This window comes from Aphis gossypii, chromosome 3, assembly GCF_020184175.1.
Source record: "Aphis gossypii isolate Hap1 chromosome 3, ASM2018417v2, whole genome shotgun sequence".
Taxonomy (NCBI): Eukaryota; Metazoa; Arthropoda; class Insecta; order Hemiptera; family Aphididae; genus Aphis; species Aphis gossypii.
In genome coordinates this window covers 31,190,044-31,207,010 of record NC_065532.1, presented here as the reverse complement: position 1 = coordinate 31,207,010, position 16,967 = coordinate 31,190,044, and the positions used below count along the sequence as shown (strand labels likewise).

The 16,967-nt window shown below is 32.2% G+C and overlaps 1 long non-coding RNA gene across 1 annotated transcript in view; it reads right to left on the bottom strand.

Moving 5' to 3' along the window:
* The window catches only part of LOC126551259 (uncharacterized), a 47,533-nt gene that overhangs the window by 22,734 nt on the left and 7,832 nt on the right, over nt 1-16,967 (bottom strand). Inside the window, exon 2 of the long non-coding RNA XR_007605130.1 lies at nt 866-1,036. This is a non-coding gene — a long non-coding RNA (uncharacterized LOC126551259). The remainder of the gene's footprint in view (nt 1-865; nt 1,037-16,967) is intronic.

The following is a 16,967-nucleotide window of genomic DNA, read 5'->3' as shown; positions in this document are numbered from 1 at the left end:
AATTGGCTCCTGATTATTATTACAATATACATTATCGTACCATTTACCTGTGTTAACTAAGTAAAAGTATCTCTCCATCCAACCACCGTCTATAGTCAATAAATTTGCGTATCTGATGCTCGACCGAAAAGGATGCAATCAAGATTATTATAAGATTAAGAAATATGCTTCTTAATTTGGAGGACTTTACACCACATTCAACACTTAAATCAGTTCTCTACATTTTTTTAACAACAATATCCATTATTTATTTTACTTAATACTAATTTTTTAATTTTATTAAAATTAAATATAAAAAAATCCATACATAAAAAAAAACCTAAAATTATACTTTCCCTGAATGCTTCCAATCCAAAAATATTTGGGTAAGCACATTGTATTATATGGACAATTTTAACCCAGGATAAAGGGAGACAATTGTTATCTTTTTGTCACAATACCTTTAGTAATAAAGTCTATTTAAATGTATTCTATACAAGCAAGTCCCGATTTTTTGTCACGCATACAAATTCATACCGTTCAACGTATCGTCACCAAATTTTTTAGTGTTATACCTGACAGTTTTTTGGAGGTTTTAACTTTTAATACCACTTTTGTTAGGGAACATGTCCAATATTTTGACATTTTCAGATTTTTACAGAAGTATGTTATTTGTATCTAAACACACTATTTAGTGTGAAAACGAAACATATGTACGTGTTCCTATATAGTAATAGTATATGTATCTTTATTTCATTTGTTTCGAAAAGAGATTATAATAAATTACACAAAATAAGCTTTGTGTCTCTCCTGAACGATTTGATTTCGATATATATTATGACGTATTAAATATTATAATATATTAAAATAATTGTTTAATGCGTACCTTGTTAAGCAATAGCCAACGACCCATTTCAGAAAGTGTACATGGAATTGACGATGAACCAATTTTTATTGTTGGCGTATATGAGATGTGACAACAGCTCGGTGCTTTGAACAGTCCTGCGGAATTTGAAGTATAGATCACTGAGTTCAAACTACGACTGACGTACTTAATCTTGAAATTCAAATAGTAAAGATAGATTAAAAAGCATCCAATAATAATAATAACCAATAGAAAAGTAGTACAGTAAGTCAGTAGCGAGCTGATTGGCTGTATGATGAGAAACCCAACAAAACTCCATACCCGATGTTGTTTAATAATCATTATTATTGTTATTCATTTAACAGCGTTATTATATTATTATATAATATATATTTTCCGGGTGTAAGAATAATGATATTAATGTGAGAACAAAATTGTTTTTATTATCTATACGTATATTTATGAGAATTTATTATTAATACTTTAAATTATAATTATTTTGCGTATATATAAAGTATGTACACTTTATAGCATTTTATGAACGAAATAACTGTATAAGACAAAGAAACAGCCCCATAATTTGCAAGCAACTATCCATGTGGATGATAGCTAGTACCTGTATGAATAAAGTATAAAATTAATCATCAACCATCCTTATTTTTAATTATGATTTACAAACAATTTAAAAAATTTAATAAAAATCGTATAACAATAAAATAATTACCAAGTAATTAATAAAATGCTGAAAAAACGATATTTGTCTATTCATGTTTTTACAAAATCGTCAATCACACTATTTAAGATCATATTTTATCAGTAGAATATCAATTTTCTCTTTCAATTGATAATATTTCTGTATAATGAAGACGTTCGTTGTTCGTAGATTTCAACTCTCAAGTTTGTTATGATCCTAAGCATTGTTGAACATTTTACAGCTCTACATTTTGGAATTACCCAGACTCTAAAGTAATCATTTTTTTTTTTATCTCATTAAATACTGGTTCAAATTTAAGTTCGATATAGGCTTAATTTTTTTATAATTTCTATTGATTTGATGATATATGATCAATACTCTTCATAAGATAAGTATACCGTACATGACTCACCTAAATATCGTAAAATTGTTGTATTTTTTAAGTATCGAGAGTTGTACTCGTTTTATCCCATAAACATGCCACTGTCCAAGGGATAAAATCCATACATAGCATACTTGAAATATTTCAAAAACGGTACCGTTTTAACTCGAATATACAAACCGCATAATAATGAAGAATTTTCTACTTAATGATTTCGACGTCCAGACGTATGTCAACTATTTTATGGTTCACTGAATATACCGAAAAAAAACACGATAATCTAGGGGTTTCATCCACTCATATCCCACCTCTCGAAGTCACTATGGCTGTTCGCAAATAATATGCTAGCTGATATCATATAAAATATAACACTTTATGATATATTCTATACAATTTTATGTGGGAAGCGCACACCCACGAAAATATTGCTGCAATATGTCGTGAAAAGGTGCTGAATTTTGAATAATTTTTATTTGTCGTATAATATAGATTGATAGTAAATTGAATGAATAAAATTATAAAGGCTATCACTAAGCAATTTAAATGAATGCCAAAACATTATTATTTAAATTAAATGAATATATTATATTACGCTGAACATCGCTATAGTGCAGTATAGGTGTGACTGTTATACGTTTTTTGGTACCTAATTAATATACATAAAATATATAATATTTTCGGTTGTGGCCTTAGGCACGATGGTTTGAGTGTTTCCATACCACGGTATCCGATGATCGAATAAAACAATAATAATAAAAAAATACTCTTGCATTTCAAATCTACTACCTGCACCGTGGTAGGACATCGCAACGGTTCACTATAGCTGCTGATAAACAATCGAACAAGACTGCAGATCTGACGAGAAAGCGTTTGCCAAAGGCAGATTATTGATTTTTATTTTTTTTTTTTTTTAAAGATCTTTTACTATTGTGTACGCAAATAACTTATACTATGTACATTATAAACACTTAGCCGACACTCTAGCCTCTCGCCTGGAGTCTACACAACATACCTATACAAACGTGAGTGTGTGTGTATGTGTGTTAGCGTATATCGTATACGATTATCGTACGATACGTCATAATAATATGTACTTGTGTGTAGCTTCGAGCACTACGGCACGAACGTGGGTGAAGAGTGTTTTCACGTACGATAATATTATATTACAAACATTGCACTGCTACTTTTCTCCACTCGTGTACCTATGGTGTATCTATGTATATATATTTAGTTATTTTTTATGTATGTATAAACGACCCGCTACAAACAACGTTATTAAAATCATGTACTAATAAAATGAATATAAGTCACCGTGTGTGCCGCCCGCCGATACTGTGTAAAACACTGCGAATTTATGGTTTTTCCGGCAGGACGAAATCGTTTATTGTCATTTAAATTATATTATTACTGTTTTTAGAGTTACGGTATTAAAATAATAAAACTCACCTCCCCCCCAACCCCTTAGCCCCTCTGATTTTTAATCGTCTACAATAGAAGCCGTGACACGACAACACGCGCTCGGAAAAGTCCGTCGCCTGCCGAAGCGGAATCGTTTTTAAAATATTGTATATAATATTACACGTCATGAAAATTGTATATTATACTCTGTGATTTTATGACTTTGTGATTGCCATTATTTTTCTAAGAGAAATGAACGCGACTGTATTGTTTTTTTCTTCTACCTACCATGCGATGTAATTGCTTAGGGTATAATTAAAAACTCGACAAATGATATCTGTAAATATATATATATATATTATGAGTGTATGTATTCTATATATATGCCTAGGTATTTTATAATTTGTATTGACAAGAAACTAGTACTTGACCTACATGACGGTTTTTTTATTTTTTTATGATAGCAAAATGTCACGATACATAATTTACGCGTATTATCGGTTACGTTAACAAAATCGCATGATTAATAATAGTACCGACCGATTAGAGTATTCACATTCAAAGTAAATATTTTAATAACGCTGTTGACTATTGTAACACCTCAAACCAATTAGGTTGGTAAGATCAAATATATCAAATTAAGATATACTATAATACGGTATTGGGAGATAATAGTAAAATTATTTTTTCATCAAGTGTTTTTCATTATTAAAAATTTAAATGTTGAATTTTGTTTTGGGCGATAGTAATTTTAAACAAAACGTGTAAAACAATTCGTTTCTAATCATAATACACGGTTGCATAATTAAAACACTCATAATAATAATAATAAACGTTGGTAATTATTATAAGTGAACGAAACTCGAAGCGACTGCGTTAAAAAACCACGTCCGCAAATTGCAAACAATCACACTATAAACTTTTACGTTTCGCGTTATTATTATTATTGTTGTTATCATTATTATTATTATTTGTTTTATTATGCCTAACCAGGCGCATTATATTATTATTATGTCTTCAGGTTAAAACATCGACGGCAAATCACCGTTCAATTAACGCTGCGATATTTTTTTCTATTCTTAGAATAAAATTAACATGGAAAAATTCTAGTAATCATTACTGCTATTGTAAAGCAATATCGCCGACAAACTGCTTTTTAACAGTATATTCTCGGTAACTGCGTGTTTCAGAATAACAATTATTCGCGATAACAACTACACACTGCAAAACAAACACATTATCAAACGACTTTTTAGCTGGTGTGTGAACGATACGACCGATTTCATAACATAACGTAATTAATTTTACTGGAATCGTTCTACGACAAGATGGATACCGGGTTACGGTGGCTCATCAATACGAGGAAGAGAGATAGAGTAAGAGATATTATTAATTATTGTTTTCAATTATTTTATTGTTTTTTGAAAGCTGATCCGTACAAACATTACAAACAATCTACTTTTAGGTATGACGAGTTACCACGGTTTACTTATAAATTGTTTTCGCCAGAGATCAACATTATTCCCGAAAGTAGTATGCTTTAGTTCCTCATCCGGTGGATCCAACGATCTCAGACTATGGTTCTAGCTATGTTATCACGCAAGTGATCGGCCCTGCCCCCTACCCACCCAATTTTATCCATATGTTATGTGATATACATAAAGATTAGAATAATAAGGAGACCAAACTAGTACGGCCGCCTGCATGAAAATGCGTATCGAAATGAGTCGCACGATTAAACGACCACAGGTGGCGCTGCGTGTGCTAAAAGGTTGCTTTATTTCCACTACCGCAGGGTTATGTTTGGGTAAACCTCTAAAGTGTGACAACATTGACCAATGGTCAAAACGGACTACTAAACTCAATGAAATAAAACAGTCAATACTCCCATGGCCTCCTTCCCCTTAGATAGTTCCAGGAGACAAGAAACCATACTAAATCGCCTCAGAATAGAACATACATTAATGACCGATCAACACCTAATGACTAAAGAAGAGCCTCCTAAATGTCCCACCTGTGGTGTTCAAATTACCGTCAAACACATCCTCACCGAATGCCGCAATTTTCAGAGTGACCGCGAAGACATATACTACGCTCCACACATCTATATGAAATCCCAAGTCCGGAGCCAAAGTCAACACAAAAACTTTTAAGGTTTTTAAAAAAATCCAATTTGTTAATAAAATACAAATGTTTAATTTTAAGTTCTTAGGTTAATCAATATAATATTATATGTACCATAATGTCAGACCAATGGCCAGAGCCACCACGGGTCTTTAATTAATAATAAAATTTAAAAAAAAATTATTTTAGTGTGTGTGTGTATATATATATGTGTAATATTATGACACAGATGTTTTAAATTTTATCATTCCTTAATTGAAAATTATTTACGAACAATTTTAGGTTAATTTTTTACTGCCATAACACGAGACTAAACCAAACCATTTTTTTTTTCATAATATATAGGTATTAAAACAATAACATAATATTATACAAATCAAAACCAATTCAATTTCTCCAGTTATAATTAAAATATTAAAAAAAAAAACATTAATTTTATAATATTTTATAATATGGATATAGATTCCTTCTAGTCCTAGCTGTTTCTAAAGAAAAAAAAACAGAAAATATATCAATGCAATTGTAAGCAAGTCCAGTTTTGACAATTTTCTATAATTAATCAACCTACGCTCAGAATCGGTATAGTTGAACAGTTGAAGTGCAATATAATAATTATTATAATAACATAGTTTATTGTTGTTTTCAAGTATAAAGACACCCACTCAACTATAATACACTCAGCACTTTTTATCATTATGTATTAATGTATTATTATTATTGAATCATCGACGAGTAAACATATACGTATGCAATGTTTTAAAACGGACCCGAAAAAAAAAAGACATAATCAGACAAGAAGACAGACATACGCGGTTGTGTGCGTAATTAATACGATTTCGTTGTACACTATACGCGTATTATTCATACACAAGAAAATAAATTTCATTCGTTTGATGTGTGTTTTGACTTTTGATCACGTTGCACTGCAGTATACTCGTATCGGAATATTCAGATGTACTTCATACATTTTAATTTCGGTTATTGATCTCCGTAGCGTCGAATAACACATGACCTCCTTCGTCAAGGTCAATTTATAAGAATCGAGTATTCGAATTGGGATGATGAATGATGATATCATAATGTAATATGGACATTAACTACTATCAATAACGATACTAGCCCGGTAAGTCACTGCTATACCGAAGCCATTCACAAAATTCAGACTTTTCTGAAAGTTAATTTGAACACGTTGTGCGCGGAGCCTAAGTACGATATAGTATTCAACACACGTTTTGCGGAATTCGACGGAATCCGTCAGAAATCTCCTCGTTAAGCCGTAAATCCGATTTTTGCCGTTTATGACTAATAACGCAATCACCGTACATTATAATATTACGTATAATGACGATAATAATCATTATTATTATTATTATTATTATTATTACGAGGTAATGATATTATAAAACATTAGTCATTTAAATATATTGCTGTTAATTGCGTATATATTAGCGTTATTGGAGATAAAAAAAAAAAAAAACAAAAACAAAAACGATAGCAAAGACCTTTATCGTCCGTCGGTTCGATTACGAAAATTCGTAGTAGACGAAAATAACTTTTATTGCGCGTCGGCCCGTCAAGAGCCTGTAATATATTATTATAAATTGCACCTACGCCGGATACACACGCAACTCTCCATAACATTAAGTCCGCACCGAACTCGGTGAGTTTACGAGCGCAAACCAGTAAAAGTATGGCAACGAGTGGCGAACAACGTGTAAACACACACACACACACACACACACACACACACACACACACACACATACAAATACACGCGAACGTGTAGTAAACAAGCCGAATGGCGAAGAGGGAGAGGGGACGAAAGTTTTTTTTTTCAATTTTTTTTTTTTTTCATCTGCGATTCCGCCTTCAGCGAGGGGGGCAGACGAGGTTAGCTCGCCGATAACCAGAGTTTATTACACCACCGCAGTGCCGCCACTGATAACACTTTTAACACGCGTTCTGTATGTTGTTGTATGTGTGTATAACTACACTATAAGTATGACGCCCACTCGATGATTGATTTTTTCGCAAAATCGTAAGCGTCGGTTCCCGTCTTTGAGATACCCAACGACAGCACAGGTCTTGCCGGTCGTATACGCTATGACATGCCAATACTCCTGTAGGAGGAAGACAGGTAGTTAAACTGCTGCAATGTGTTACGAACCCGACGAAACGGTTCGTACGGAAAACCGGGTCAAACGATTCGCACTCGTGCTAGCTGTACTCTGATAATATACATATTATTATCAGTATAAGTACTATTATAGTATACTGTTATAATATAGTATTAGTATACGACTTTAATAACTAAATATTATTACAGTGTTAGGTAGTAACGGTAGTAACGCGTTACGTAAATTCATTAGAATTATTTCTAAGTAACGAAAATCTAATGGAAATTACTTTTGCAGATAAGTTATATTTCTATAATATAACGCGTTACGATTTCCAATATTATTATGTACCTATTGCGAATTACAAAAAAAAAAAAAATGTCCAAAAATATGTTTTATACTCTAATATCGTAATTGGTATACCAATAAAATAAATATATTATATTATATATTTCAATTAAACTCGCCTTCATGGTTTTGCTACACAGAGTAAGAATATAATACTATTTGCCTTTGCTATAATATACTATAATATACACTGCATGAAAAAATGTAACGGAGTAAAACATTTTGAGAATGAATTGTCATATATTTTAAAGCGACCTATATTTTCACTCAATAAGTTACCTCACCATACAGTTTTAAAATAATTGCCAATAATACATTAAGTTAAAAATAAAAAAATAAAATATAGAAGATTCATTAATCATTATCTTAATTGATACAAATACAATACAAAATCAAATATTTTTACCAAATCTATCGATAATGATATTTTTTAAGTAGGTACTTTTTACAAAAATAAATCAACATCAAATAAAATATTTGTTAAAGTTATAGGTTAAATAAATAGTGTTTTTTTTTTTTTTGCCGTGAGAACTAATCGATATGCCTATATAAATACTTAATGTGTTTTAGAACAGTTTTTTTCTACAATTTTATAATTTTTCTTTCGTATAGATAAAGATATAGAGTATTCGAAAAGTTTCATTGAATTTCTATATTTATTAGAGGTTCGATATAAATCGTACTTATGTAATTTTTAGAATTTTCTATAAGTTTCTCGAAAAATGGCTAGTACTAACAACAGCAACACGTAGAAGATTTGGTTTTCTAAAGAAAACCTTTTTACTACTTAGCAAAACTTTTTTATTGTTTCTCAGGATTTGAATACATTAGTTTATTATTTATTTTATAATTTATTTATATAATATAAATACTACTATGTTATAGTTTATTGTATTTCCTGCAGTTTGACTTAATATTATGATGTTAAATTTAAATGTTCAGAAGACCACTGTAGACAATGTTCTTATATACATTAAAATTTCAAAGCAATAAAAATTTTAGTTACTTACATGTATAATGCTTAAATATTTTTCGTAAGAATTTGAAATTTTTATTATAAATTATATGTATTTACTTTTTCAAATGTTATTTTTGGGCAAAAAATATTACAACCTACCATCATGTTACTAATATTACCAATAGTAAAATAAATTTTTTATAGCAATATAAATTAATCATAAATTAATGTACTTAGTATTATAGGCCAACAAATCGTTTTCACTTAGAAAATTATTTGTTGATTCAAACGTAACACATATACTATACTAGCTTACACTCACTGTACATAGCAGAAGGTTACCTACTTCTGCCCTTTTTGTTTTTCGAATTTTTGGGTTTCTCTACATCGTTAGACTAGGTTACATCATATATTTCCGTGGTCGTGTGTCGGCACAAATTGCGTAGTCCACTCGGTACAAAAGTGTTTTTCTACCGTTCTACCCTCATTTTACACACGTGTTTCTACCCGGTTAGCGATAAACACTGTAATCGTTATCGTGTCGTAATCATTTGTTGTTATTTCAATGATGGTGAATTCTCGTTTCAGTGTAGTTACACATAGTGATTTGCTCACGAAAATTTGATACTTTAGAAAAAAAAAAACCAAACGGTCACCTCGAAGCACAGAGCTAGATATATAAATTCGAATATCCTCGTCCAGACTAATTGTCGCTCTCATTTTTTCCTCGCTGGAAGTTAAATGGATTAAAGTTCATACAAAATCAAATCGGAATCAGTATAGGTATATAAGTCGTGCAGTAACCTCGAGCCCGGCCTTTGATTACTCTCGCGAGCTTATATCGCCTTATCGATATTCATAATAATATCGTTAGACATGAGTCTGCACAGCTGTTGTCTATACGTCGAACGCGTACGATATCAACGAGATCTCTGCAACCTCCCCGACACCTCGTCGGCGGTCGAGCGCGTACCGTCGTTGTGATACCACACACATACAAGAAGTGTGATTTTATGTGCCGCCGTTATGTGTTATATTATAATATAATATTATGCGTTTCGTGACCGACCCGCTGGTTGCAACGACTCTTCGCGTCTGTAACGTACGGCCTGTAATATATTAATACGCTGTACCGGCGACCATCGCTCACGCAAATACAAAGTGATGGCCCGAACTCGTGCGCCGCGTACGGACGATGGCCGCTACACGTTTAATATTAAAATGCACACTGCGTTATAGGCCTATATGCGCGTTATTCGGTGTGCGTAAAGCCGATCGTACGAGTCGATATTGCGTATAATGTCGTAAAAAAAAAAAAATGCAACATCACACTCGTCACGACGCGCACACTCTCGACTTCCGAGGCCCGAGCCGGGCCGTCGTCGGCACGTTAGTCGTCCGGACGGATACTTTAATATTATCGTGCGAGTTCTGCGGCTAACCGTCATTATTATACTTTTATTAATATATACGGTACAATACGTTACAATATAATATATGACTGACGGACGATATATATATATATAAATACGCCATCGACGACGACAAGAGGACGCTGAGCGACTGTGCAACTCGGCTGCGACGGATAATATTATGTCGTGCGGGCGGCCGTCATACATATATATATATAGATCGAGTAGATATCGGATATAACGAGACGACAACTGCCGTCTGCGAGAGATCTGTATAAATGGTATATTATTATAACGTATACGCGTGTATACATTATTATCGTGTTCCGGTAATCGCTCACAATCTATATATTGTGTGTTGTAAGTACCTACTCCGTACGCCTCCGATCGTCCGACGTTTTAAAATCGCTGTTTATTCGCTTCTCTCGTCCTGCGACGGAGCCGGGTGTCTTCGCACAATCGCGTATCCCGGTGTTTACCGTTTGCGATAACCGCCGCACGGGATACTATCGTCCTATATGTGCACACGATGCGGTACGAGGCCATAATCGAATATTATCAAACGAGTAAATCGTACACGCAGCCCCCCCCCCCCCTAAAAAAGCGACCGAAATAACGACCGAACTCGGATTAATACATACACCGGCACTAGGGATACCGTATCGCACAGTCTCTACTCGTGTTCGTACGAGAACACCCAAAAAATAATTATCGATTTGCAAAAAAAAAAACGAATGCTATACAGTATGACATTGTTCGTATAATACAATACGTATACGACCGAGTGATAATGATTTATATTTACGGGGTACGAATACCCGCGAGGCTATACCGAAAGCGTAGACGTCGTCGAGTGCGCGTGTAACATGAGTATTGTCGAGCATCGTGTTACTACACAGCAGAAAACGATGCGGTATTATTGCCAAAAAAAAAAAATTATAATAATAATAAAGTTATGAACAGCAGTAAAATGCGATTGGCGAAATCGGATCATGGCCGGGCTACTGCACTATATCGCCAAATCGCGTGTGCAGCAATATACTCGCCGCCGTATACAAGTAAGGAAAACGCTTTTATCGCCAAAAAAAAAGCAAATCGTAGGAAAATTCAATAGAGTGAGTGCTTATAGGTCGCGGTTACGCGTTGTGTATTATCGTCGTATATTTGGGATATCGTGCTCGCATGCATATTAAAATAATATTATACCGATACGATCTCATTACCGGATTGTCGACGTACGCTGTACACTAACCACGCACAACGTGGGATACCTGGTCCACAGTCGACCCATTCTCCCGTCCGTGTGTGTGTGTGCGTCTTTATACGTACGCGCTGAGTGTACATCACTATATACGCATACGTATAGTGTATGTGTATATTATGTTGTGTACCCGTATACATCCGACCCGGGGCGAAAACCGAAAATAAATTACACTCGATGTACGAGTTATGATAAGAACTCGCCGACGCCGGAGACCCCTTGATAAATTATAACAACTACGATAGCCGCTGTTTATGTATTATATCGTCGGACCGCGTAGGTATATAACAGACGAACATCTGTCCAGCGCCGGCGAACGCGGACGAAGGGGAAGAAAAAAAAAATTATACGGCAGTTCCTCCAATGCCTGCGTGTAGTGCGCGTTTGGTCGTAAACAGCCGGTGTGTGTGTGTGTTGTACGCATTCCTCGGCTGCCGCCCACTACCGAAATTCGTCCTCGACATATCTCCAAACGCGTACGTAATACGTTTATATGCATGGGTAATACCCTATACCCTATACGTTTTACGTTTATTATACATATATATAGGTACGTGTGATGCGTGTGAGTCTAGTAAAGGCGACCGTGTGTGAGGGTGTGCACCGCATATACGTGCAGTCGATTTCATAATTTACGAGGGTAAGAGTGAGCGAGAGAGAGAAATAGAAAAACCAAAAGGGAAAATTCACACGTTACTGCGCCCGCTACCGCGGTGCATTAGTATAATAGTGGGAAATAATGACACGTTTTCCTGACACTATAATCGTACTGGACGCTGCCCGCACAGTGTATGTATACGCCGCCGCACACCATCACGAACTTTCGAACGAAATAATTAATAATATTACACACGTATATTATATACACATACACGTATTGAAATGTGTGTGTTTCCGTCCATTTCCTTTCACCGAGTCCACCACCGCCACATTGTCCCGTTCTCGTACTTACATAATATATATTTTATACACCCCTAACCGCAATCCCACCGAGTGGCCGCAATTATCGGTACACGCACGTATACATGCTGCAATTTCCTTTTTCCGACATAATATTATGTGTTCGATATGTAGACCGATACGATATAATTACGTATAATAATAATATAATGTGTTTATTACAATCGGCGGCACCGTGGTATGACGACGATTATAATAATTATTATTTAATACAGCCCGGCGTATACCTACAATATAATTTTATTTATTGATACCGTGGTACTGGTACTGAGCAACGCATCTCGACCGTAAAATTTTTGTAATTCTTATATTAAGTTGACGCTTGTAAAACTCGATTTATATTTGTGTGTACTGTGATCGAGAAAAACGACAAATCATACAAGTACCTATTGCTGCAGTGTATGCGTCGTCTTCTGGGTACCACGTTTACCCACTATATACAACACACCTTAACATAATATCTGTAATATCAAAATACATTTTTAAACTATCTTACTCATTCCCCCCCCCCCATATAAACGGGGCATTATTTTCTGCTTTTTCCATTTGAGTTAAGAATAAAGTATATTTTTACTATTTGTTTTAGTATATTTGTTACACGAACTCATCGCCTTATTGGAAACACCATTGAGATTTTTTTATTATTATTATTATTATTATTAAAACATATTTAAAATATAATAATAACATAAGAACCTGCACATAATATAGTAATTATAATAGATAATCATATTAGTTGAAATACATACAAAATTTTTATAAATGTATTATTTAGTTTAAGTATCTTCAATGATTAATATTAACCATTGCTATCGACACTTATTATATAATTATACATTTATTATATTATCTAGATTGTATAAATAGTAAAAAAAATTAAAAATCATTTCGTGTTTACAAATATATATTTATACATCACAGCGATCATTATTTCATATCCTTGTCTAACTCACAGAGTCATGTACTTAGAAATTACAAGCTTGACTACATATTTTTATATTTTACTACATACTTTTATTTTATCTGAAAATGACTAAAATATAAAATAATATTCGTATTAATCATACACATCTGAGTTAGCTTAAATTAAGCAATTATTAAGTTATAAATTATATGTTTTTATGTATTGATTTTCAATTATTTTTCAAATAAAAAATAAGCGTATTTTAGTTATTTTAATTATACCTTTATTTTAAAGAATTTTAGTGCAATAAGTCCTGAACCCTATACTTAATTATACACACAAAAAACAACAATAAAGGAGGCTATTTTGTGATATAAAATATAAATAAACTAATTAATAAAGGGTCCTCATTTAATTAATTAGTCTATAAATTTTCTTTTTTTTCATGGTACACGATCAAAACGATACTAACAAACTGCAAGCACATAATTTATGTAATTGAAAACAACAAATATTATTTTATATGCACGAGTCTCCTTATACCTTAGGTTAGGTATTAGCAGTATTACTAAGAAGTGAGTTATATTATACATCTCGGCCATCGTTCTCGTCGTTAATTGAAATAAACAATTATACATTTGTTGACAAATATTTCATTCCAGGATCTAAATAAATTATAATTAATATGCTGAGTACAGTAATAACTGCTGGTGGCTTTTCATTCGATTCAGCCATATTTTTATCTTATAAAACCAAAAAATAAAAAAAAAACCAATATTTATGTGTTTAGTATATGATAAGCGAAATTTAAGCTTGTCAGTATATCACGTCACATTGGTTTAAACAAACCGTTTTTTCGTAAGTGTTAATGTAAAAAACACAGTCTAAGCAAATACGCCAACGTATGGTCCACGTATACGCAGTATGCATATTGCATTTTAAAAACAAATCATATTGTTTGTGTACATAGGTTTCTCAACTTGAAGTCATTTTTTATATTTTTTCCCCTTACATCTTGACGCTTCACCGCTGTTATATGTTTTTAGTCCCATGACGACGACGACGGAGTATTTTATTACAAATTGTATGAAAACATAACAAAATCAACCACAAGCCAGTAACCATGAATTATGACTTGACATATTTAAACCACATTATTAACACTGAACACGACTTTTGATGACATCGCGACACATATAATTAAAAGTGTCCCGAGTTAATTATTTATACACATGGAAATTAAAGAAGAAAAAAAACCGAAACATGATAACTTTTTTAATGTGTTTATGAGCTACATGATATGATATAATTACTATATTTACCTCGCATTTATCAACGTACCTATATTATATACCATTTCGTACAATTGAACAAAAACGATAAAAACGTACACTGTTTATTATAATAAATTATGTACGGCTAATAAGAAAAAAAAATATAATACACGATATTGGCTGGTATAATTGGCATGTACCATATATTTTTATAACTTTGTGTATAGAAAGTCCGAAGTCGCATATTATTATATTCTTTTTTTTTTATTTATTTTTTTTAAACTACGCATTAGCATAATACGTTATAATATTATATTATGTACATAGATTTATACAACGATATCCTTTTGAGTTGTACCTATATAGGTATATATTATACACTGTGTCACTAAAAATAAATTGACCTCGCCTCTTCGATAAAATGTGTATGAATTACAATAGTACACGCGTGTATGTGACTGCCACTGTGAAAAGCGTTAATAATTGATTTACACGTTGAATATTTCATACGCATAATATGGTACCTATGCGTATACAGTTGGTTTTCACTACGACCGGAGTCACTGCGAATAGTTTTCTCAATATTGATCTTGACACAGAGTCATTTGTACAGAAGGAGGGACAAAAAGAGATAAAAAATGTTTTGTAAATTCGAAAAATTTAGAGAACAGCTGTTGCTAATAATATGATATTTAAAAACGAAAAAAAATAATAACCAACAATAACGTTATGATCGACGAGATGTACGCTTATAATGATAGACTGGTCGATCGTAAAATGAATCACTTTGAGCAAACCATATTAATACTATGAACTTATTAATTATCCAGTAATTGGAATATAATGTAGAATACGATGTTTTATTACTACATATATTAAAATCGAAACGTGCCATAAAATATGTTGTCTGCGATAGTTTATGGGCGGCGTTACGCTAGCCGCGTTTAATGCGGATTGACAAAGGTTCCTTTGGAAACAACCTACTAAATTATTTCTCGTAAAACAGTATTAATAATGATCGATATTTTATGGACGGCATTATTTATCAAGCAGTACGAAATAATGTCCAATGTAATTATTGGTTCGTAATTTCGTTGAAACGGAAGGGATAGGTTCTTTATAAAAATAAAAATCGTTACGTTTGTGTTAGACACGATTCATATGTTTAAAAATACACGATAAAATATTTTTCTAGGGTCGATTTAACAAGCAATGCAATCAACTTTCTCAAATTACGAGTTTGTTTTTTTTTTTTCGTAATGTCCCATAAACGTTGTCGTCTTTGTGGCCGCGATATAACAATACACTAAATGAAATAAAAATAAAATTTAAAAAACTGGGAAGTCTTCCTGTTATCGTTGTGTTTATTAGATATTTAGTGTATCCAGTCAATGAGTAGGTCGTAGTAAAGACTGTATTAAATTTTAATTAAACGATAACTTAATATACATAATATATTATGAAAAACAGTTCTGAACGGAGACTGTCTGTTATAGCGTTAAAATAATTTCTGATTTTCAAGGATTTCGTATACATTTTAAATTCACATTTGCCTTATAAAATATCGGTGATGTATGTATTTTTGATGGTTTTTAATTTAATATGTTATATATCAAAAAAAAACTTTCTATTCAATTTTCAAGCGAAATAGTAAAATCGAATAAAACTAAAAAAAAATTTAGAACTAGGTATAAATGTCTATAAACATCATAAACATCATAAACATCATAAACATAACTAAACTGTATTTAAACGTTATTATGTCTAAAAATTGGCTATATAATTAATATTAAAATAAGAATTGCATGTTTTTGCTGTTTATAAAACAGTTTTTAAAACCTTCATCAAAAATGGAAATATTTTTTTCTTTTTTAAAAACTGTCTGACACAAAAAAAACTGAAATACAACACATTGTAAATCTAATATATTCATTACTCTGTTAATAATCTAATCACTAATAATTGTTCTTCAAAAAAAAAAAAAAAACATTTGTAAGCAATTATAAACTTATAACACACGATATTATCTAATTGTGTATAAACACAATTGTATAGATTAATAGTATAATGATCATTTTTTTCTCACTGTTTTTTTTTTTATAATATATACAATAATATTGATAAAAGAAGGTTGCTGTAAAAACTCGTGTGTAAATATTAAATTGATAATAAAATAATACGATTTATATTTTATAACAGAATATTATAACTAATATAATACATGAAATAGAAACATCGTAATTTATATATTATATAACATAACGAATTAAACTATTAAGAACTATAATAGT